This window comes from Bos taurus, chromosome 11 (genome assembly GCF_002263795.3).
Source record: "Bos taurus isolate L1 Dominette 01449 registration number 42190680 breed Hereford chromosome 11, ARS-UCD2.0, whole genome shotgun sequence".
NCBI classification, from domain to species: Eukaryota; Metazoa; Chordata; class Mammalia; order Artiodactyla; family Bovidae; genus Bos; species Bos taurus.
Genome location: NC_037338.1, coordinates 104,145,005 through 104,169,253, shown reverse-complemented (window position 1 = coordinate 104,169,253; position 24,249 = coordinate 104,145,005). Strand labels below are relative to the sequence as shown.

General features: G+C 56.5%; 2 long non-coding RNA genes across 5 annotated transcripts; both read left to right on the top strand.

Moving 5' to 3' along the window:
- Positions 1 to 1,202: 1,202 nt before the first annotated feature.
- Positions 1,203 to 7,462, top strand: LOC112448857 (uncharacterized). 2 transcript variants are annotated; one of them, XR_003037320.2, is made up of 2 exons: positions 1,203 to 3,410; positions 4,031 to 7,462. It is a non-coding gene; the product is annotated as an uncharacterized lncRNA (long non-coding RNA). The 2 variants fall into 2 exon arrangements; XR_009496583.1 differs by having other exon boundaries at positions 3,812 to 7,462.
- Positions 7,463 to 11,955: 4,493 nt separating this feature from the next.
- On the top strand, positions 11,956 to 17,592 carry LOC100848307 (uncharacterized). 3 transcript variants are annotated; one of them, XR_001501442.3, is made up of 5 exons: positions 11,956 to 12,178; positions 12,636 to 12,821; positions 13,327 to 13,613; positions 16,319 to 16,485; positions 16,982 to 17,592. It is a non-coding gene; the product is annotated as an uncharacterized lncRNA (long non-coding RNA). The 3 variants fall into 3 exon arrangements; XR_009496580.1 differs by having other exon boundaries at positions 14,074 to 16,485; XR_009496579.1 differs by having other exon boundaries at positions 13,327 to 16,485.
- The last annotated feature ends 6,657 nt before the right edge of the window (positions 17,593 to 24,249 follow it).

Genomic DNA, 24,249 nt, shown 5'->3' with positions numbered 1-24,249 from the left:
ACATGGCACACCACACTGGTGACTGATACCAGACAGTGGCTGCCATGGAGAGAGGTGGCAGTGATTGCCTGGAAAATGGGCTGGAGAGAGATATGGGAGAGTGATGGAAATATTCTCATCCTGTTACAGGCGATTAAAGGGTATATTGCAAGTGCCAAACATATTTGGTGTGTTTAGTGTATGTAAATTATATTGCGATTAAAATACCGGAACAATCCCTGCTTGCCAGTTAGAGCATCCCACATATTTGGATTCCATTCATTTCCCTGGACTTCATAACAAAGTGCTACCAATTGGGTGCCTTAAAGCAATGAAGAAGGAAATGGCAACCCACTCCAGTATTCTTGCCTGGGAAATTCCATGGACAGAGGAAGAGGACTCCATCACAAGAGTCGGACTCCACTTAGTGACTAAGCCACCACCAGAACAACAGAAATTTGTCCTCACAGTTCTGAAGGATAAAGTCCGGAGTCATGGAGTCAGCAGGACTGTGCAAATATAGACACTCACAGTCACGTACGCAGCATGAGCCAGGACCGGTGATCCCTGATCGCATTGTGTGTTCCCCACACTGTCCAGCACCATTAGGAGCCACCGGCCAACCTCACTATGCTTGTTAGTTTGACAGAAATGTCCCAGAGGATCAAATGCGTGATCATCCAGAGCCTGCCTCTTACACAGATATGACTGGGGCTGTTTTGTACATCCTGCTTGCCCATCACTGTCAGAACTTCTTCACTATTGGAAATGGAATCATCAGAGCATTTCCATTGAATCAGATCCAGGAACCTTACCTGAAATCCCAGAGCCAATCGGTAAACTTGCCCTTAAGATTCTCTTCCTCTAGAGTCATCCAAGCACAAAGTGTGTATTAACCTGGGTTCTCTAGACAAACAGACCCAGTAGGATATGCATATTTATGGACAGAGATTCATTCTTAGGAATTGAGCGATGTGACTTTGGAGGCTGGCAGTCCCAAATCTGCAGGTGGGCCAGCGGGCTGGAGACCAACCAGAGCTGGCACTGCAGCTTGAGTCTGAAGGCATTGTGGGAGCACAGCTCCCGCCTCCTAGGGGGCCCTCTGTCTGCTTCCTCAACGGCCTTCAACCGACCGGGTGCAGCCCACCCCCATTCTGGAGGGTGGTCTTCACTGACGAAGCCTGGAACATGGCAGGGACGAGGTAACATGTGCTCAGTGAGGAAAGAGTGAGAGAATGGAACCACAGAGGCAGGAGTCTACTCGAAATGAGCCTCTACTGGGGGTGAGGACCGGCAAGAGGGCGCGGTCACAGCACCGGCCCTGGATGGTGGCATGGAGGCCTTCCAGCTGTCCCTCCAGCACTGAGCCTCCTTCACCTGCGCTGTGCTGACCTCCTGGACCTTCATATGATGCTGCCTGTTCCTGGGGGCAGGGCTGCAGGAGGGGCCCCTGAGGAGGGACATCCTGGACCCTGGACCCTGTGGGACCACGGTGAGCTCACGCCTGACTCTGTGCGACCCCGTGGACTGTAGCCTGCCAGGTTCCTCCGCCCATGAGATTCTCCAGGCAAGAATACTGGAGTGGGTTGCCATTTCCTCCTCCAGGGCGTCTTCCCCACCCAGGGACGGAGCCCGCCTCTCAGTGTTGCCTGCGTTGGCAGGCGGTTCTTGACCACTGGCGCCCCCTGCAGGTGGCTCTTACATTCCAGGCACCCAGCAAGAGACCCAACGAGTCATTTCTTGGGTGAGTCTCCCAACAACCATCAGGCTGGGCCAGTGATTTCCCCATTTCACAGACAGGGCAACTGAGGCTTAGAGCCTTGCCTGGGGCACCAGCTACGAAGAGGCTGAGCTGGAGTTAGGACCCCACCTCCCCGACTTGGATCATTCCTGACTGCTGTCCCACACTGGGGGCCTCCTGGCGCTCAGGGGTCCTGGCTTCCCTGGGGGCCACACCCTCCTGGCCTTGAGCTTCCTGTGAAATCTGGGGTCAGAGCCACGCCTCTGTCTGGGGCTGGCAGTGACGGTTGGGGAATGGCCACCAGCCCTGGGCACTGTGGGCTCTCCCAGTACCCAGACCAGCCTATCCCCACCAGAGGACGAGGTTCCCTCTCTGGGCACCAGGACCAATGACTCAGGGAACGTCAGAGCCCAGAGGTCCCTCCTGTAGCATCTGGATGCAGCATTAATGTCAGGTGGGCCCCGCGGGGTCTAACAGGCACTGGGTTCAAATCCCGCCTTGGTCATTCTGTAGGGCACAGATGGGGCAAGTCTCTCTAAGCCTCAGTTTCCTCATCAGTGAAATGAAGGCATTAATCCCTCCTGGGCCGGGGCCAGTCCTGCCTCTCGCCGCCGCAGTGACCCACAGGCCCATGAAGTCCTGGGTATGAGGATGCGTGAGTCCAGCCCAGCCTGGTCGCGGTCCCGGGTCTCCATCCTGCGTGACTGTAGCGGGACCCGCTCTGATGCGTGCGCGCCGCCGGCCTGCGGGGCTGCCGGGCCTCGTGTCCACGGCCGGGCGCTCACACCCGGCAGCGCGTGCACGTGACGCCGCCCGGCTGCGCCCGCACAGCGCCAACGGCTCTCCGCGCAGTTGGTCCAGCCAACGGCTCTGCGATCCCCGCGTCTCCCGAGCCCTGGGATCACTCCGGCCCACAGGGCCAGCCGGCCGCGGGTGCCGGCGCGGTGGGTTGCCATCCAGGGAGAAGAAAGTCGCCGAACAACCACCCCCACCCCTCTGTCCTGGCAGCCAGACTCCATCCCGGGGCCCAGCTCAGCGCGTGGCCAGCCCGGGGACCTGGAGCCACAGTGAACGTCTACTCCGGAGAGAAAGGACAGGCTGCCCCACCCCTCCTCATCTACACCCTGTCCTGGCCCCCGGTCTTCCTGGAAGGACCCATGGAGGAGGGGGCCCACCACCCTTATGGGTGAGGGTTGAGAGGCAGTTCCTGCTATGAGGGGGCCTTCTGGGTGCTCAGTGATTTCACCCCACTTTGTAGATGAAGAGCGGCCCCATTGCTCAAGGTCAATCAGCTCTAAGTGACCAGAGCGGCCCCATCGCTCAAGGTCATTCAGCTCTAAGTGACCAAGGCCGGCTGTGATGGGGGGACTCGGAACCATTGCTCTTCACCTCCACCGAGCCCGTGCTGACCATTGCAGGCCTTGTCCTGTGTTGGACTCTCCCAGCCAGGCCACCTCCTGAGACCAAGCACTTTGGGTGCCTTCATCTCTCAACCTTTATCCCCTCAAAGCCTTCCAAGGTCAGAGTCGCTGACTCCATCTTCAGTGGAGGAGACTGAGGCTCTGAGAGTCGCCGCAGGAGCTGGCCTGTCACAGGGCCGGGATGTGGCCTTGCTGTAGGTTTGAACCCAGGTCATTCTGACCCCCAAATCGGTTCCAGCACAGGAGCCTTGGAGATAGCTCTGAACCAGGTTGGTGGAGACTCTGTCATTTGGGGGGGGCTGTGGGGAGGGGGTGCTGCAGGCAGGGGGCTCTGAGGGGGAGGGCTTGGAAGGGTCCCGGGGGGAGGAAGGCGGTAGGGAGGCTGGGGTGGGGGCGGGGGGTGCTCACAGGGGAGGGAGGGTGGACCAGACCACACAGGACTCTGAGTGTGGGGCCGGGGGTCGGAGGTCACCACGGGTTGTGTGTGGGGACAGGACATGAGGGGGCTGTCCTATCAGATCCGCAGCATGCTAGATTTGGAGGGAGCATGGAGGGCACATTAACTGCCCGCCCCCAAGCATGGGTCTCCAGTGACCTACCAGGAGGAGGAGGCCGCCTCAGTTTCCCCTGCGCACAGTGGGGGCTGTGGTGGTCATCTGCCTCATCTCAGGGTGGGGCCCGCTGCCCGGAGTGTCCACAGATGGCCTCTTGTCGAGGCGGCCATTCAGCAGAGGTCTGTGCCCAGGGACGTGTGAGTGAGGGGACCGAGGCGTCGCCCTCCCGGTCAGCGTGCAGAGGTCTGTACCCAGGGACGTGTGAGTGAGGGGACCGAGGCGTCGCCCTCCCGGTCAGCGTGAAGCTCTTGTCCATGTTGTGTTCTCATGCCCAGGCTGACATGGATGATGCAGCGTCGTCCACCTGCCGGATGGAGAGCGACAGTGAAGGGCTGGGCTGCAATCCCCGAGACCCAGAGTTCATGTGTCCGGGGCTCCACGGACATGTGGGCAGCCAGGTGTGGCTGGAGGCCCCGTGGGGGCCCGAGGTCCCGGAGGATGAAGACGGTGTCGACTCCCAGAACCCACGGACGGCGAGAGCAGCAGAGGCCCTGGACTGTGCGGGGCGCCCCATGCCAGCATCCAGCACTGGGGGCCTCTTGGCCACTTCTGTGGTGTGGAGGGGGAGACTGGTCACCGGAAGGAAGAGCTGGGAAAAGCTGTTCGGGGGAGGGTGGCATAATCACCTTGTTTTCCTGGGCATCAGGGGACTCGGGGTCACAGCCCACGTAGTCGTGACACGCTGCAGAGTGGAGGAGCTGGGCACGTGCTCATGCAGCGCAGGGCAGCGTCCCCATGGCTGAGGTCGGTGCCCTGCCTCAGCTGCTCACGGCTGCGGAGTGGGAGCTGTCCCTGGCCCTGGAGTCTGTGGGGGGGACCTGGTGACTGATGGAGGGGCCAGCTCCGCAGGGGTCGCACCCACTGGGTGAGTGGTGCTCTGGGGTGTCCATGGGCACACCCAGGGACCGTGTGACCTGCATCCGGGAAGGTGCAGGGCAGGTGCACAGAGGATGGGTCTGGGTGGGGGACAGGGCACCATGCTGGTGGGCAGCGCCCCTCGGAAAGTCAGCCGGAGCTAGCCTGGTGGACGGGCTCCAGGGCTGGGCCGGCTCTGCCTCTGGCAGCTGTGCCCAAAGTGATGCCCGAGCCAGTGGAGATGGGTGTGGCTTAGGTCTGGAGGGGAAGCCAGAGAGCGCTCTGACCCTGGAGCCGGTCCAGGTGAGAAGGCTGTGAGTGGGCCACCGGAGGTCAGGTCGGCCTGTTGAGCAGCAAGTGTCATCTTGGCAGCAGAAGTTCAAGGTGAAGTGTGCTCGGGTGGTCTGGACTGTCTTTTTAGGAACAAGGTGCCCAGCTGGTCTTGGTCTCTTGAGTCTGTAAGTGCTTGGCTTCCCAGCTGGGTGTAGACCCCAGCAGGGCACCCTGTGACTGGCCAGCGCGGGGGGCGATGAGAAGGTGCTGTTGGCAAACTTGAGCCCCTCCGGCTTCATGTGGGGGAGGGTTGAGCTGGCTCCATGCCTGGCCTCACCCCTCTGGTGAAGGTCAGCATCTCCAGGACAAAGTCATGGTGGGCGGTGGAGCCAGCGGCACTGAACACATTGGTGGTGTCAGAGGTCTTCACCTCTGGTGGGGTGGGGCACGGGAGGGTCAGCCAAGCTCTGGAGGGGGCCGCAGGCCGGGGCGAGGGGCGGGCACGGAGGCTGCAAGCAGGTTCACAGTTGTTGGGCGGGGATTGAGGTGTAACTGCTTGGTGGGTGCAGGGCTCCTGTTGTCATGATGAAGATGCTCTTGACCCAGGGAGTGGTGATGTTACACGGTCCAGAGGATGTAGTTAACAGAGTGCCCACTTAAAACTGACGAAAGATGAAATTATATTGAATCTAAAATTTAGCATATTAAATATAAACAAACCTATCACATGTAACAGAAATGTGTTGCCCTCACAGGCGAGCTTCCCTGGTGGCTCAGCTGGTAAAGAATCCCCCTGCAATGCAGGAGATCTGGGATCGATTCCTGGGATTGGGAAGATCCCCTGGAGAAGGGAAAGGCTACCCACTCTAGTATTCTGGCCTGGAGAATTCCATGAACTGTATAGTCCATGGGGTCGCAAAGAATTGGACACAACTGAGTGACTTTCAGAGGCGAGGTGGAGGAGGTCTCTGGGGTTGTAGTCGGGAGTGGCCAGAGCTTAGCGATAGGCGCTGAGGGTGGAGCTGTGGATGAGGCTGGACAGATGGCTGGTTCTGCCTGTGGAACGGGCCTGGGAGCTGGTGCCTCTTACGAGGCTGGAACATGGCTGTATCAGGCAACCGTGCTGGGGCTGGTTCTAGAATTGGCTCTAGTTCTGAGATCAATTCCAGTTCTGGCGCTGATACCAGATTCAGTGCAAGAACCGGCGACTGCAATGGCTTCAGCTCTGGAGCCGGTTGAGCTGGAGCTAGCTCTAGTCTGGAGCTGGGGCCCGAGCGGGCACTCGTCTACGGGTGGGGCACGTTCTCGCACTTCAGGGGGCTCCAGCCCTGGAGCGGGCTCTGCAGTCCACTCTAGCCCCACAGCTGGTGGAAGACGTTGTGCTGGGGAGGCCCTGGCTCTGCAGCCCCCACCACTGTGGCCATGGCTGAGACGCTGCACCCCTCCGTGGGTGAGCTCTCTGACGGCAGGGCTGGGGTGGGCTCACCACAGTGCCCCAGGTGCCTGCACACAGCAGGGACCACTCACAGTGCGCAAGGCCCAAGTGATGGAACCGCGGAATCTCTCCGCTTGCTCATCTGTAACATAGCACCTACCTCTTAGGCCTGTTGGGAGCATCGCACTGGTTCAATAGAATTTGCTTGCTTACCTCGTACCAGGCAGTGTTCTAGAGGCCTGGGAACACCGAACTGAGCAGGCCTGGAGCCGACGGGGGCCGGGGTCAGATGAGTTCAGGGCCCGGGCAGGGGTCCCAGCTCAGGTGGGAGCCGCAGGTCCCCCAGGCGTCTCTGTCCAGCCGCTCAGGACCTAGCAGGTGGGGGCTGTGGTGCAGGGGATATGAGGCCCTTGGTCTGAGTGCCCATGCTGCCCATCACCCCCACATACCTGCTCCCTCCACTGTCCTCACTCAGCCTTGCCCTCCATAAAATGGGCCTGTGAGGATGTCTGTTCCTAGGTTCCATCACGAAGGTGGCCTTCATCTTTTCAGACAGAAGGTAACTAGCCATTCTATGTCCTCCCAGCGGTAACTCAGAGGGCTGGGCTCGAGTCCAGCAGGGGAACCAGACGGCGCTCCCAGGGCATTGGCTTGGGTCCCCCTCCTGCTCAGGGGCTGAGCTGGGCCAGAAGTCCTGGGCTCACAGACAAAGCTACTCATCAGGTGCTTGGAAAAGGCAGCCCGGAGTCCGGGGGACTGTCCAGTGAGGCTCAGCCCTGCCAGCGGTCAGCACCAGGGGCGATCTTTCCAGGTCAGCACTCAGAGGTCTTCCCTTCCTCCCTTCTTCCTCCTTATTTTCTACCCCAATAACACTTTGTTTCCTCGTGTGGACGGTCATCACGTATCCTCTCCCCTACTGGAGGGAGCTGGGGTGTGTCCACTCTTTTGCTCTGATGAAGGTGCAGGAAACAAAACATGCCCATGGCAAGTGTAGAGGTGTTTCTAGGGGATGGACCCCTGACCTGGGACCACTGAGTCAGAGGGTGAATGCGTCTGTAATTTTGACAGACATGACCAAACTGTCTCCATTGAAAAGAAACATGTATTCCCATCAATGATGAATAAAAGTTCCTATTTCCACACAGCCCCGGAGTATATTTCCAAACCCTGGGGGTTTTGGAGTCATAACACTGAACTGTTAATTGTGTGTGTGACATGTCTGATAATGACCTTTGTGTTCCTTTATCTGCGCGGCTGCTTTTCTTCGTTTCTAGGGACTCTTTTTTTGGGGGGGCTGCACTGCGCTGCGCCTCTTGCAGGATCTTAGTTCCCTGACAAGGGGTTGAACCTGTGCCCTTAGCAGTAAAAGCCTGAGTCCTAACCCCGGGCCACCAGGGAGGTCCCTCGGGACTTTTTACATAAGAGGACGTGAGCCGCTTTGACACGTGGTGACAATTATTAGTTCCAGCTGATTATTTCCTCTTTTCAAATTTATGTGCTTTGCCCTCATGTATTGTTTCTTCTTCCCCAATTAACACAGACTCTATAAAATACCGTAGCACCTATCTCGTTGTGGAAACTTGGTCTTTTCATTCTTTGCTCCCGTCTCTGCCCCGGTGACCGTCTGAATTGCTGCCACAGAGGACGTTGTCGTGCTCCCTGTGTGCACACCAGTGTTCTCATGCGGTTGTGGGGCTCTCTTTGCCTCGTTGCCCTGCATGCTGCTCTTCTGGCCTGGGGGCTGAAGCTGGGGCATTCGCCATGGTGTGGCTTTTTGGAGCAGTTGGGTTTGTTCAGCGGGACCCCAGCCCTTCTCTGCCCCCAGAGCTCGTGAGGCAGTGGTGAGGAGGAAAGGCCAGCAGATCCATGCTGGAGTGGGAGTTCTGTGGGAATAACGGGATCACTGATGGAATAGCATTTGCCAGTCCCAAGAAAATGAGACAGACAGCAGACAGATGCCTCAGAGCCAGGAACATGGGAGCGTCCGAGTGTGTGAGCAGACCCTGGGACCAGAGGGGCAGCCTGGGGGCAGAGACAAAGGTCTTCACTGTCGTTTTGTTTTATTATTCACTTAGTTTATATATGTTATATACCTTATTTTTATTTTACTTTTTGGCCTCACCATGCCGCTTGTGGGACTTGGTTCCCTGACCGGGGATCAAACCCATGCCCCCTACAGTGAAAACACAAGAGTCCTAAGCACTGGCCTTCCATGGAATTCCCTTTACTGTTTATTTTATAAAGCCTGACTCTCCTGTCTTAGCCCAGGGAATACCACGGTCTACAGTGTGAATACCAGATTCCCCTGGTCTTTCAGATCATCTCCAAGGAAGCAGCCTGACCCTCTCCAGAACACACACCAGCCTCACCCCCCAGGAAAGAGCTCCGATTGCCCTTCTTTGGGATCGGAATGAAAACAAACCTCTTCCAGTCCTGTGGCCACTGCTGAGTTTTCCAAATTTGCTGGCATATTGAGTGCAGCACCTTCACAGCATCATCTTTTAGGATTTGAAATAGCTCAGCTGGAATTCCATCTCCTCCACTAGCTTTGTTTGTAGCAATGCTTCCTAAGGCCCACTGGACTTCACACCCCAGGATGTCTGGCTCTAGGTAAGTGACCACACCATCGTGGTTATCCAGGTCATTAAAACTTTTTTTATATAGTTCTGTGTATTCTTGCCACCTCTTTTTAATCTCTTCTGCTTCTGTTAGGTCCATAGTTTCTGTCCTTCATCGTGCCCATCTTTGCAGGAAATATTCCCTTGGTATCTTTCTTGAGATCTCCAGTGTTTCTCATTCTATAGTTTTCCTCTATTTCTTTTCATTGTTCACTTAAGGCGGCTTATCCCTCCTTCCTATTCTCTTGAACTCTGCATTCAGCTGGGTATCTGTCCCTTTCTCCTTTGCCTTTTGCTTCTTAGCTATTTGCAAGGCCTCCTTGGACAACCATTTGGCCTTTTGGGGTAACTTTTTCTTAGCCAATGGGAAAGCAAGCAGCTCAGCCAATGGGAAGCCCTCACCAGCCCTGAACTCGAACTTTCCTCCAATGGATTTTCCTCCAAAGCTCAGTTTCCCAGCTGCCTACTATTCTCTGCTGCTGCTGCTGCTAAGTCGCTTCAGTCATGTCCGACTCTGTGCCACCCCATAGACGGCAACCCACCAGGCTCCCCCATCCCTGGGATTCTTCAGGCAAGAACACTGGAGTGGGTTGCCATTTCCTTCTCCAATGCATGAAAGTGAAAAGTGAAAGTGAAGTCGCTCAGTCATGTCTGACTCCTAGCGACCCCATGGACTGCAGCCCACCAGGCCCCTCCATCCATGGGATTTTCCAGGCAAGAGGACTGGAGTGGGTTGCCATTGCCTTCTCCGACTATTCTCTGCAGAGTAACTCTGTTCTCCTGTTTCACGGACTTGCCTATAGTCTTTGCTGTGGTATGCGTGTCCTGATAGCAATCCTCTTGCCTTTCCTGATGAAACCCACTTTGTTAGTAAAATCACTGTCTGCTTTTCAATAAATTTGGATTCCTTACTCCACTGGCCCTAGTCACCCCAGCAGGTTCTTTCAAATCCAAGTTTCCCTTCCCCTGTGTATCTGGTAACAGGGAGCACAGGTGGCTGCCAGAAGCCCCAAGTGTCTCCGGAGTTAGCTGCGCCTCTTTCTCACTATCCGCTCATCCCTCAGCCCCTCACCCTCTCCTCCTCCCCAAGCCCCTCCCATCTCTCCCGCACCTGATGACCTGGCCGAGCAGTCAATTTCAGGGTGCTTTCCTCTCTCTCCCAGAGGTTCTGCCCACCCGGTAACAGTCCCCCGATTCTACTGGGGGGCACTGCTGCCCCTGCTGGCCTCCTGGGGAAGCAGACAGACAGCTGGACAGGTATCAGGGGATGGCAGCCCATAGCTAGCCCCGTCGTCCTCTGGACCTGCTGTGCCTCCATGCCCTTCCCACCAGCCAAGCCCCTGCCCCCTGTCCTGCCCAAGGGGCCCTGATCTGAGCCAACTGCACAAAACCTTGTCGAGAACTCTTGATGTGCCAGACATTTTCTTAAGAGCTTTCCCTGTATTAGCTCATTAATCTTCACCTGATTCTTACCTTTAAAAGGTAACCAAGGCCCAGAGAGAGGAAGTGACCTACACAAAGTAAGTGGTAGAGACATGATTTAGACCCAAAGAACTGGTCCAGAGGCTGCCCTCTAATCCAGTCTACCATGATCCAGCACTTGCTGGAGCCCCAAACCCATTCCTGTCCAAATCGTGGTTCTTAAGAGTTGCTTTAAGCCCTTTCTGCCCTCCTCAAGCCCTCAGTTCTTTGCCCCAATGCTGTCGGCTGGACCAAGGAGAGCAACTTCAGTTTTGGTCCATTGAGAACTAAGAAGGGTCTGAGATTGGGCCCACTTGCACACTAACAACTGAGCCTGTCACCATTTCCCAGAAGCTGGAAGAAGACACGGGGTTCCTGGGTCAGAGACAGAGGATGTTACAACTCTCCCCAAAGCAGCAAGCACACGCTTCACATTCCCAGGGGGGCCCTGTGCCCTCCCAGCCCCGTCCTGGTGATAGGATGCTAAAAGGTCCCCAGGGAGCTCATTTCTCCTCCAGCCTGGATTATGGAACTCCAGGAGCCTTACTTAGGCCTCTTGTCAGACCCATCTCCTGAGAACGAAACCTGCCTGGGAGGCATGTGTGCCTGGGCATGAAGATCTTATCTGTCAGCCTGTGTTCATGGCTCTGCCACCAGCATTTAGGAGGCGCCTGCATGGGGTAGGGGGCTTCCCAGGTGGCGCAGTGGTAAAGAGTTTCTGCCAACGCAGGAAACGCAGGAGACTGCGGGTTCGATTCTTGGGTCAGAAGATCCGCTGGAGTAGGAATTGTCAACCTGCTCAAGTATTCTGGCCTGCAGAATTCCATGGACCTAGGAGCCTGGCAGACTATAGTCCATGGGATCGCAAAAGGTCAAATAGGACTGAGCACACACGCAGGCGGAAGCCTTCATGGAACAGGCGCTCAGTAACTGGGAGATAAAATGAAGGCGTCCAGGCAGCAGGGAACCGCCTCCCGTGCCCTCCCCAGCGGTGGGTCCCGTCAGGCCACTTCCCACCTCTTTCTTCCTCCTCATCTCCTTCCAGGGTCCACTCCCAGCAGGGCATTCAGCGTGTGTGCGTGTGTGTGTGTGTGTGTGTGTGTGTGTGTGTGTGCACACGCGCACACTTGAGCCCATGTGTCGATGCCCAAAGGAAAGGGTCCCACGTGGGAGGGGTGGGCAGGGTGGGTGGGCAGGGTCTCCCAGGACCTCAGGCCGCCGGGTTCCCAGAGCAAACCCCATGGCAGGGCTGAAGCCCGGCCTCGGAGCCTGGAACCCTGCCTGCCCCTCTGCGCGGGGCTCACGCGCTGTGCTGGGCCGAGTCCCTGCCCCTCTCCTGGCCTGTTTCTTAACTGTCCCGTGAGGGCTTGGACAAGAAGTGCTCAGGAGGCTCAGGGCGCTCACTGCGCTGACTCTCCCTCCTGGGGGCTGGGGGTGCGCTGCAGGCTCTCAGCCCTCCCCACCCCTGCTTCGGGATGGGGCGTGGGGGTGACCCGCCAGGGGGGCGGGGCCTCGGTCACCCCTCCCCCTGCAGCCGCACCGCGCATGCGCGTCCCCCGCCTCCCGCCGCGCGCACCGCCAACGGCTACTCCGGTCGTGAACGTCCTGCCGGGCCCCCCAGTCCCCTGCTCTGGGGCCTGTGTCCCCTTGAGCTCTGACTCCACCCCCACCGCAGCCAGGCTGGCCGCCGAGCGCTGGCCGGGGTGGTCCTGGAGACCAGGAGACAGGACAGTCACCGTGCAAACCCCCAGCCCTCCGTCTGGACCCCAGGGCCCGGCTGGGTGAGTCGCTGGACGCCGACTCGGCAGGGAGAAGGGGAGACCACCACGTCCGCGCGTCCTCTGCCCACGTTGCTTGTCTTTCTGACAGCGCCCCAAGACTGAGGTCCAGCCTGTCCCCTAGGGCAGGCCTGGCCGGTGGCCGAGGGTCAGAGGGAGCCCATGGAGAAGGGCGCCCAGCACCCCGAGGGGTGAGAGTTGGGGGGCAGTAGCGGTTAATAGTGAGGCCTCTGGTCTCTCAGTGATTTCACCCCACTTTGTAGATGAGCAGCGGTCCCAGCTCTCAAGGTCATTCAAGTCTAAGTGACCAAGTCCAGCCGTGACTGGGGCGGTCAGATCATGGCTCTTCACGTCCACTGAGCCCACACTGAGACCTTGTCCTGGGTTGGGCTCCCCCAGACAGGGGACCTCCTGAGTCCAAGCACTTTGGGTGTCTTCCTCTCCCTGCTTTGATCCCCAGCACCCTCTCCCAAGGTCAGAGGCACCGATCCCGATTTCAGTGGAGGAAACAGGCTCAGAGAGTCACCACACGAGCTGGCCTGTCATGGGCCGTGACGTGGCCCTGCCGTGGGTTTGAGTCCAGACCAACCTGGCCCCAAAGGCTGTCCTTGCACAGGAGCCTGAGGCTCTGAGCCCAGCCTTGGAGGTGAGTCCACTGTGGATGGGGGTGATGGGGTGGGGAGGAGCTTGAGAGGGTCCCTGGGGGAGGAAGGCGGTAGGGAGCCTGGGGTGGGGATGAGAGGTGCTCACCGGGGAGGGTGTCTGGACCAGACCACACAGGACTCTGAGTGTGGGGACAGGGGTCAGATGTCACTGCAGGGCAAGGGGGACAAGGTACAGGCTATCTGGTCAGAACCCCCACTTCTCAGCTCCTAGATTCAGAGGTGTTTTGTTGGACGGTGTTCCAGCCTGTATAGCATGGATTCCAGAGAACCCCCCAGAGATGGCGGAGGTGGCCTCTGTCTCCTCCTTTGCTCAGTGTATGCTGTGCAGTCATCCTCCTCCTCTCAGGGAGGGGCCTGCTGTCCTGAGGGCCCAGAGGGGGCTTCTCATCAAAGCCCTTCGGGTGCCGTCTGGACCAGAGAGGTCCGAGTGAGGGGCCTGGGGGATCAGCAGGGCACTCTGGCCCTTGTCACTCTTCTGATGCCCAGGCTGACGTGGATGCAGGAGGTCCCTCACCTGCTGGTTGGAGAGCAGCGAGAAGCTGACGTTGCAGACCCTGAGACCCAGCCCTCATGTGCCCGAGGCTACCAAGGGCGTGTGGAGCTGAAGATGAGGGCTGCTGGAGGCTGAGGGCCATGGGGATGCTGAGGACGGAATGTATACTCCTGGCCCCCAAGGAGTGGAGGATCGGCAGAGCCCAGACCCCACAGGGCACCCCGTGCCAGCGTCCAACTCCAGGGGCTTCTAGGAGCTGGGGCATCTTGGTCCCCTCTGGGTATGGAGGGAGTGAGGCATGCTGGAACTGGGAGGGGCTGTCCCAGAGAAGGGGTGGGGCAGTCATCTCCTCCCCCTGGCCACGAGGGGGCCAAGCTCACGTTGGAAAAGCTCACGATCCTCTCCGCTTGGGCCTGGAGTGCACACCGAGCACGTGGGCACCTTCCCAGCCGCTGAGTCCAGGCCGTCATCTCCTTAGCTGATCCCAGATCCTGGAGTGGGAGCTTCTACTGGTCCTGGGCTCCATGTTGGCGAACTGGTGGCTGGATGGAAGGACCAGCTTTGCCGTTGTCAGATCTGACGGATGGATGCTCTTTAGTGCCCAAGGGCATAGGCACCAGGGACCCAAGCCTGGAGGGTGTGAGGGAAGCACCCAGCGGCAGAGTCTGGTGGTGGTGGGTAGGGCCCTGTGACGGTGGGCAGTGCCCTTTGCAAACTTCAGCAAGTCCTCTTGTTTCCAGATCACAGACAACACCTGAGGCCGTGGTCTGTGAGAGGCCAGGTCAGCCCGTCATCCATGGCAGCCACCAAAGCCTGGGGACTGACAAGGTTCAGGGTGAAACTGTAGTCAGAGAGTGGGGGGCCATGAAAAGCAACTGGTAGCCTGGTCCACTCCAGTGTGTGACTGTTGTCTACCCAACAATGCAGACCTGGGGAGTTGACTGGCTGCTGTCTGGGGCTGGTGAGACGATGCCCTTGATTAGTTCAGTTCAATCACTTAGTCATGTCCGACTTTTTGTGACCCCCTGGGCTGCAGCACTCCATGCCTCCCTGTCCATCACCAACTCCCGGAGTTTACTCAGACTCATGTCCATTGAGTTGGTGATGCCATCCAACCATCTCATCTTCTGTCATCCCCTTTTCTCACCGCCTTCAATCTTTCCCAGCATCAGGTTCTTTTCACATGAGTCAGCTCTTTGCATCAGGTGGCCAAAGTACTGGAGTTTCAGCTTCAGCATCAGTCCTTCCAATGAATATTCAGGACTGATGTCCTTTAGGATGGACTGGTTGGATCTCCTTGCAGTCCAAGGGACTCTCAAGAGTCTTCTCCAACACCACAGTTCAAAAGCATCAGTTCTTCGGCACTTAGCTTTCTTTATAGTCTAACTCTCACATCCATACATGACTACTGGAAAAACCATAGCTTTGACCAGACGGACCTTTGTTGGTAGAGTAAAGTCTCTGTTTTTTAATATGCTGTCTAGGTTGGTCATAACTTTTCTTCCACGGAGCAAGCGTCTTTTAATTTCATGGCTGCAGTCACCATCTGCAGTGATTTTGGAGCCCAAAAACATAAAGTCTGACACTATTTCCCCATCTATTTGCCATGAAGCGATGGGACCAGATGCCATGATCTTAGTTTTCTCAATGTTGAGTTTTAAGCCAACTTTTTCACTTTCTCTTTCACTTTCATCAAGAGCCCTTGATTAGACAAAGAAGAGCAAAGTAAAACCAAGGTTAGTAGAACAAAGGAAATAATGAAATCTAGAGCGAAGATAAATGGAACAGAGGAGCACTCGAGAAAATCAGTAAAGCAGTTGCTTCTTTTAAAGATTTACAAAACTGGCAAGTATGGGACAATTTTACGGAACGAGTTATTTAACCCAAATGAAATGGAAAAATTCAGGAATCACACAAACGGCCAAAACTGATACAAGAAGAAGCAGAAAGCCTGGTTAGCCTATAATAAGTGAGGAGACTGAAGCAGTGATGGAACTGTCAACAAAGCCAAGCCCAGAGCCCGGTGTTTCATCTCAGATACTTAGAATGCCAGTTCTTCCTAAACTCTTCCGAAGACAAAGGAGGGGACACTTTTAAATTCACTGTGATGTACATGCTGTGATGCCAGCATTAACCCGACTCCAGAGTAGCCACAAGAAAAGACATCTACGGGCCAAAATTCCTTATGGATGTGTGTGTCAGTCACTCAGTCGTGTCCAGCTCTTCACGACCCCATGGACTGTAGCCCACCAGGCTTCTCTGTCCATGGGATTCTCCAGGCAAGAATACTGGAGTGGATTGCCGTCCCCTTCTCCAGAGGAACTTCCCAACGCAGGAATCGAACCCTGGTCTCCTGCATGGCAGGCAGACTCTACCATTTGAACTACAGGGAAGTCTTATTATGGATAGAGGTGCAAAAATCCTCAGTAAAATCCTGGCAAACAACATTGAAAGGACAATACATCGCGACCAGCCTCCCCCGACAGCTCAAGCAGTAAAGACTCTTCCTGCATCGCAACAGACACCGAAGACACGGGTTCAGTCCCTGGGTCGGGAAGATCCCCTGGAGAAAGAAATGGCAGCCCACTCCGGTATTCTTGCCTGGATAATCCCACAGACCGAGGAGCCTGATAGGCTACAGTCCATGGGGCTGCAAAGGGTCAGACACAACTGAGCCTCCAGGCCGTAGATGATCAAGTGACCCCACTGTGCAGACAGGGAGAGTGGGGAGGCCCTGAGAGGCACATAGCTTGTCCAGGGTCCCGTCACTGGTGACAAGGAGGAGCCGAGCCTGAACCCAGCTGTGTCCCCAGAGCCGGGCTCTGGCTGCGCCCAGGCCTCCCCGTTGGTGTCACCATGCAGGGACATGGCATGAAGTGGGGGGGGTGACCCCTCAGCAGCCCTGAGGGCCCTTGGGAGGCTAATGTTTGAGCAGGACTCCAAGTATAGAGACCCCAGGAAGTGACGTCTCCTCCCTGACCATAGAGCCCAACAGAACTCGGAACCGGTAAGCAGGCGCCTCATCCTAGAGAAGCCCCTGCCCAGCTGGCTTGGCCGGAGCCCTTGATGAGCAGCGTGTCCTCCTGTGCGTCCTGAGGTCCCAAGGCCGCAGCCACAGACGTTGTCTGGTCATTTGCCCAGAAGAACCAACGGTAACACAGGGCAGCCCAGTCCCAACCCAGCGGCCTCTGGGACCCCACGCGGGAGCCCTGTGTCCCCTCCCTGTGTGTGTGAGAGGGAGGGCTTGTGTCGGGTGGGCCTGCCCCGAGCGGGAGCAGGCTGAGGGGTCAGAGGGCCGGCTATGTTAACCCCCCAGGTGAAGGTAGCAGGAGGGAGTGTGGGGACCTGGGGACCCTCTTGGCCGAGGTTTGTACCCAGTCCTGGGGGTGGTCTCACTTCTTCCCGGGAGAGGTCTGTGCACGATCTGGGAGCAGAAAGTCCAGGGGCGGGGAAAGCATCATCCTTGTGCGGGCAGGACTCTGGGTCCTCAGGCCGCCGGCCCGAGGAGGTGGAGGACCAGGGCACCCCCTCCGTCCCCGAGCAAGGGGCGTCCATGTGGGCGGCACAGGCTTGGGGGCGTGCCGGGGCAGGAAAGGGTCTCGAGGGCCGAGGTGGCTGGGAACGTCCACCTGCACCTGCCTCCTGCAGGGGGCCCAGAGCAGCCGGACGCGCCTTCCTGTGAACTGCCCGCAGCACCGAATCCCGACCCCGGACCCTTCTCCCTGCTCCCGCCTAGAGCTTGCCTTCCCCTCCCGATATTTCTAATTTCTACTTTTCATTTGACATTACTTATGGTGCCTTTCAGTTGAGGCCTCACTGTCACAGCATTTAATTCTTTACACTGTACATCATGCACTTCCTAAGCATGGAGTATACTCAACGATGCTGAGTGACCTTCCCCGCGGTTCCACTCCAGAGGAAACCCTGACCCGAGGGCTTGCTCCCTGGCCGCACTCACCTTCCGAGATGGACCCCACTGTGGATCTCCCTCAGCAGATCCATTTCTGACCTAAAGGAACAAAAGCCGCCCACCCCCCAGCCTCCCTCCCCCAGCCGCTGACGCCCAGAGTCTGCTTTCTGTCTCTTGTCTCTCCCTGCTCTGGATGTTCCTATAAACGGAATCGAGCTATAGGCACCTCTTTTATGTAGCCCACATATTTTAAGTGGGGAGTGGTTAATTTTTTTTTAACTTGAAGTAGCATTCTTGTTAAATGAAAGGGGAATTCTAGGTGAGTTAAAAATAAGGTGTAAAAATTGAAGTCTTTTTTGTAAATATCTGTACAGTCTCAGGGTGGAGACCCCTGCTCTAAGTGTGGCCCCAGAGCCAGAAGATAGAGGGAAGCGCCTGGCTCCTCCTGCGGCCAAACAGACAAACATGCAGAGAGCTGGGAGGATAGACCACGGGCCGGGACGACGTCCCTCGCGTCCCAGGGCCAGAGAGCGGCTTGACACCCCTGTGGTCCCCAGATCTTGAAAGTCAGTGTTCTAAAAAGGGACAGAGGACAGACCTGTGCATGGCTAATGAGGCGACGCACGTGGTTGGTGTACATCTGAGACGCTCGGCCTCCGGCGACATGGGAACGTAAATACTGGAGACAGCTGTGTCGCCCCTGCACCGGCGGGTTTCCAGGCTGGTGACGACCAGCGCTGGGGACAACGTGAGGAAGAGAGGCCAGCAGACCCCTGCAGGGAGGTGTGGAGGACATGCCTCTCTGGGAGAACCGTGCGTGGACCCCAGGGCTCCACGAGTGCATCCCTTTACCTGCAGAGCGACTCCTAGGCGCCCACCCACAGGGACCCTCGCGTGATGCGTGTGCATGTGTGCCTGTGCACTTGGGGTGTCGGGGAGGATCCCAGGGGCGTGTACCCTTCTGAACCGTGGTTCCCCCAGCTGGACTCTGACCAGTCCTCTTCCTCCTCCACATTTTCTGGGGCCCCAAGTCAGAATTTCCGAAGAGCCCCTGCTATGGGACGTGGGCCATTTGCCATTTTTCATTCTCAGAATCAAGCTGAACGGAACATCTGTGCCCATAAATTACTACTTTAGGAAGAACCCATGAGGTGGATTTTCTGGGTCAAAACATGCAGTTTTTACAACACTGGCTGCAGTTTCCAACACTGGCGGTCTCTGCCCACTTTGAGCCTTGCTTGGGAAAGTGGGGCCGAGGGAAAGAGAGAGACCCTGAGGGCTGAGACCTCAGGGAGGAGGAGGAGTTGAGAGAGGAGGTGATGAAGGGACCTGTGACTGACCTGCCCAGAAGGGACTGTCTCCCCCCTTGGCCCCAAACCTGGCCCCACCCAATGCTAGAGCTGATCTGAAGCTGGGACAGAGCTGGCTCAGGTTCAAAGGGGCTCTGCTCCTAGAACAGGAGCTGATGCGAGAGCCGGTGTCAGACTCAGCTCCGGCCCCAGGGGAGGTGTGCTAGCCGGGTCAGCCTCCGAGATGGTGGAGACCTGGCCCTGCAGCTGGTGCCGCAGCTACTGCCGTTCAGCGGCTCTGCCTCTGGAGCGGCCACTGAGGCCGGGGTTGACTCCTGGGCGGGCGCCGGTGTGGCTCCAGCTGACGTCATAGCGCTGAGCCGCTGTGGGTGTGGCCTGGGTGCGAGAGCTGTCCCTGGTGCTGGAGTGGGGCTGGCCTGGGGCTCACTCTGGCTCTCATCCGGGGCTGGGGCTGGTCTCTGTGCCTCCGGCTGCATAGCCAGTCCTGGCTCACTCCATAACTGGCCCTCAGCCTGGTGGTAGAGTCGGCCATAGCTCTGGCACTGGGTCCACCTCTGGAATCGCTGTCAGGGGAGACGCTGGCCCCCCAGCAGGCGTGGAATCCGGCCCAGGAACCGAGAATAGAGCTGCCTCTGTGCCTGAAATGGCATCACACTGGGGCCAGAGCTTGGCCTAGCTCTGGTGTGGGTGCCGGAGTACCTTCTCCCAAGCCGACACTGGCTTCTGGCAGCCAAGCTGGCCCTGGCTGTGGATCTGGCCCTAGAGCCATGACTGGAGCCAGCTCTAGCTCTGAACCTGGTGCCGGCTCTACCTCTGAAGCCGATGCTAGAGCCGGTGCTGGAGCCGCTGCCTCCTGGGAACCTCACACTGGCTCTGTGCTGGTTCTCCTTCTAAATGGGCACTAGAACTATCACTGGGACTGGTACAGGAGTCAGTGAGAGATCTGTCTCTATGTCTGGAATCAGCGTGATGGCTGATGTCCAGGCTGCCTCCGGCTTGTGGGATAGCACCAGCCTTCCCGGGAGCAGCGCTGGGGCAGCAGCTGGTACTGTAGTGGGAGCCCGTCTGGCTGTGGAGCCAACACTGGCTCGAGCCCTGGAGGTGGTAACAGAACTGCCTCTGGGAGTGGGTCGGTGCTGGAGCCCATGCGGGAAGTGACCCTGAGTCTGGAGCTCTGGAGGGGCTGGCTCCAGAGATCACCTGCGCTCTTGGGCTGCTGCTGGGAATTGGCTGGAGTTCTGGTACTGCCCTGGAGCACTCAATTATCTGGAGCTCATCCTCCCGCAGGCTCTGGTGCTGGCACCGGCTCCAGAGCGAGCTCTGCTCAAGAGCTGCCAGGAGGTCTCGTTGTGTTCCCAGAGCCGGGCTGGAGCAGACCCGAGTGCAATTCTGTTGCCCTGGGATCTGGGTAGGGTCTGATCCAGACTCCAGGACTGGTGCCCAAGCTGGTTCTGGAGCTTACCGAAGTTTGGGGGCTTTCCCACTAGCTGATGTCGGAACTCGTTCTCGCTCCGGAGCTGACTTTGGATCGAGTGATAGAGCTGGCTCCCGTTCTTGGCGGCACTGGCTCTAAGCCTAGAGGTGGCCCCGGGCTCGGCTCTAGCTCTGGAGCCCGCACGACCTCTAGCTGTCGGGAGTGTGCCAGAAAGGCCTCTAGCTCCAGACCAGGCTCTGGCGCTGGGGCGAGATCAGGCGCTGGCAGTGGTGCCGGCTTGCGAGCTGGCAGTCCAGCTGGTCATGGAGCTGCAAGACGACAAAAAGTTCACCAGCCTCGAGTCCATAGACTGTACGCGTGTGTGTGCGCGTGCATCAAGCACACGCCTTTTCTTCCCTTATCTTCTTACCATGTGGCATGAGGTAGAATGTACGATGTACCCACAGTAGTTACCCTCACATCCCAGTGTTTACGTTGCCGGGCATCGAGGAGAGACGAGCAAGCCTCCCACCAGCATGCTGCGTGCCCTGGGGAGCGGGTCTGTGTGTTTGAGTCGCCTCCGGGACCTGTGTTTTGTTGGGAAGAGTGGCTCGCTTACTGTCCTCACTCCGAGACTCAGCACGGCTCCAGCAGAGCTGTGGGTCCCACGTCAGGAGAGGGCGGGCTGAAACGGTGGCCTCACCTCATTCGGTCAGACTGGTGATTTAGCCCACACATGTTGCACAGGTGTGCCTGACGTGTACAACTAACTGCCTTCAAGAAAAGAAGTGAAAAGAGTGAGTGTTAGTCCCTCAGTCGTATCCAACTCTTTGGGACCCCATGGACTGGAGTTGGCCGGGCCCCTGTCTCCATGGGATTCTGCAGGCAAGAACACTGGAGTGGGCTGCCATGCCCTCCCCCAGGGGATCTTCCTGACCCAGAGATCAAACCTAGATCTCCCGCGTTGCAGGTGGATCCTTTACTGTCTGAGCCCCCAGGGAGCCCAAGTAAAGAAGATTACTGTCAATAATGTGGGTGGGCATCCTCAGTTGAAGGCCTTACGAGCAAAAAGCAAGGTTTCCCGGACAAAGAGGTCTGCCTCCAGACGCAGCATCTAGACGCCTGCAAGCCTGGCCTGCAGACTTTGGACTTCTCCGCCCACCGATGCACGTGAGCCAACACGTTAAAATCAGTTCTCACTCTCAGTACACATCCACACACGCGTGTGTGTGCGCACAGGTGTGTCCTGGTGGAGGGCCCTGACACGCACTGTCCTTCCTGCTCCCCCGTTACCATCACTGTTCTCTGAGGCCTTGGACTCAACCCCCAGTGGCCTGCAACCGTGGTGTTGCCTTCTGGGCTCCACCAGCACTGCCTGGGGTTATGAGCAGAACTGAGCTGACGCTGTCCTGGATGAAGACACACGGATGACTCCCAAAGCCCGCTTACTCGTGACAAGTCAGAACGTGGTCAGAGAGCTTATACTCGTGAGGTTAGCTGATGACACGTCAGACTCCTGGAACAGAAAGACAGACAGGTAAGGGCTCAGGGAAATAAACTAAACCCAAGATTTTTCAGAATGCAGACTTCCCCAACAGGAAGGTCTGCTCAGAATATGTTACCGTCCCTTTAACACAAGGCTCTGCCTGGCCACCGTCACCTTTCGGCACACAGCTTAGTCCATGCTGTTTCCTGCACAACGCTGTCCTCTGATGCCCAGCATTCTCACTCTACAGTCTAACAGAAGAGGCAGTCGTGTGTGTGCAGGCGAAAGGAGCCACCACCCCGGGAATCGTCAGTCATGTCTGAACTTCGAGCTTGTCTGTTTGAATGTCTCTTGTTTGGGGTGTCCAGTAGGCTGGCCCAGCCCCAGTCACACAGCAGCCAGGGCAAGGATCACAGGACCAAGAGACCTACACGAGGCCTTCAGCCATCTTGCAGCGAGTGTTTAGTTGGGATTCTGATTTCTTTCAGGGAGGTTCTGGGTTTGGTGAGGGAGAAAGAGGAAGACAGGGAGGCAGATGATTTCATGGCTTAAAAGGTGCTGTGAGAGCTTTTCCCACTAAGTGCAGAAAAGCTATTTGACAAAACCCAACACCCTCTCATGAGAAAAGCACTCAAGAAACTAGAAACAGAGGGCATTTCCAGAGGACGTCCCGCAGCTCACGTCACACGTCACACTCGGTGGGGAAGGCTGGAGCCTCCCCCAGGGGGCAGGAAAGAGGAACAAGGACCAGTCCCGCCAGCTCACTGCCGCACTTCACTGGAGGCTTCAGCCTCGTCCATCAGGTAAGAAAAAATAAAGGCGTCTAAGCTGGAGAGGATGAAGCAAAATTATTTCTGTTTGCAAATTTCATGACCACGTACGTAGGAAATCACAGAGAATACACAGGAAAACTATCAGAACTAATAAACCATTCAGCAAGGTTTCAGGACACAGTGAAAGTGTGATAGTCACCCAGTCGTGTCCTACCCTTTGTGACCCCATGGACTGCAGCCTGCCAGGCCCCTCAGTCCATGGGATTCTCCAGGCGAGAATACTGGAGTGGGTTGCCATTTCCTTCTTCAGCAGCATGCAGGATAAACAGCACAAAATTCAATTGCATCGGAATGTCAACGGGGGCAGCCACAGTGGAAAACAGAAAACAGTATGGAAGTTCCTCAAAAAATTAAAAATGTGTAGAATTACTGTGTGGTCCTGCAACCCCAATTCTGGGTGTTTATCCAGAGGAAATTAAAGCACTAACCCAGAAAGATATCTACAGCCCGTGTTCACTGCAGCACTGCCTACTGTAGCCAAGATACAGAAGCAACCTAAGCATCCACTGATGGGTGGATAAAGAGGACGTGGTGTGTGTGTAATGGGATATTATTTAGCCATAAAAGAAGGAAATCCTGCCAATTGCTGTAACATGGATGAACCTTGAAACAAGCTGAAGTGAAGTGAAGTTGCTCAGTTGTGTCTGACTCCTTGCAACCCCATGGACTGTAGCCTGCCGGGCTCCTCTGTCCATGGGATTTTCCAGGCAAGAATACCGGAGGAGGTTGCCATTCCCTTCTCCACGGGATCTTTCCAACCCAGGAATTGAACCCAGGTCTCCGGCATTGCAGACGGATTCTTTTCCAGCTGAGCCACCAGGTAAGCCCAAGAATACTGGAGTGGGTAGCCTATCCCTTCTCCAGTGGCTCTTCCTGAGCCAGGAATCACACTGGGGTCTCCTGCGTTGCAGGAGATTGGATTTTTTTGATTCTTTGTCAACTGAGCTACCAGGGAAGCCCTGTGCAAAGTGAAACAAGTTAGAGAAAGACAAATACCATATAATCCACTTATATTTGGAATCTTAAAGAAAAAACGTAAGGGCTACTAGATACAGAGAACAGAATGGTGGTTACCAGAGGTTGGGACTAAAGGGGCCGAGCTGGGTACACACTTCCATATATCTAAAATAAGTGAGTCCTGGGGACGCAGCGTACAGCGTGGTGACTGCAGTTCACAACACTGGACTGAATATTTGAAAGTTGCCCAGAGAGCAGACCTTGAAAGTTCTCATCAGAAGGGAAAAACTGTGGAACTATGTGAGGAGGTGGGTGTTGACTGGGGTGACCACTGGGCAGTATATACAAATATCAAATCATTGTCTTACACACCTGAGACTAATATACTGTTTTATGTCAATTTAAAAAATCAACCATGGGCTTTCCTGGGGGTTCAGTGGTAAAGAATCCGCCCTCTGATGCAGGACACACGGGTTTGACCCCTTATCTGGGGAGATCCCACGTGCTTCAGAGCAACCAAGCCATGCTCTCGAGCCGGGGCCACAGCTGCGGAGCCCAAGTGCAGCAACCATGGAAGCCCGCATGCCGGGGGCCACAGCTGCTGAGCCCATGTGCAGCAACCACAGAAGCCTGCGTGCCTAGAGCCTGCACTCCACGGCGAGGGAGCCACTGCAGGGAGAGGCCTGCGCACCGCAGCTGGAGGGAAGCCCACGCAGCAACCAAGGCCAGCACAGCAGAAGGTAAACTTTAGAAAATCAACTGTATTTCTATAGAGGAACACACTCTGACAATGAATATAAGAAAGCAACTTCACTTACAATAACATTCAAAGGTTAAAATATTCATAAATCAATTTAGTGTCCAAAGTATTAAGACTTATATAATGAAAGCTACAGCACATTATTGGAAGCAGTTGAAGGCCAAAATAAATAGAAGGACATCCCATATTCATGAGTCAAAAGACTTTATGCTATTAAGACGGCAATACTTCACAAAGGGAACTACA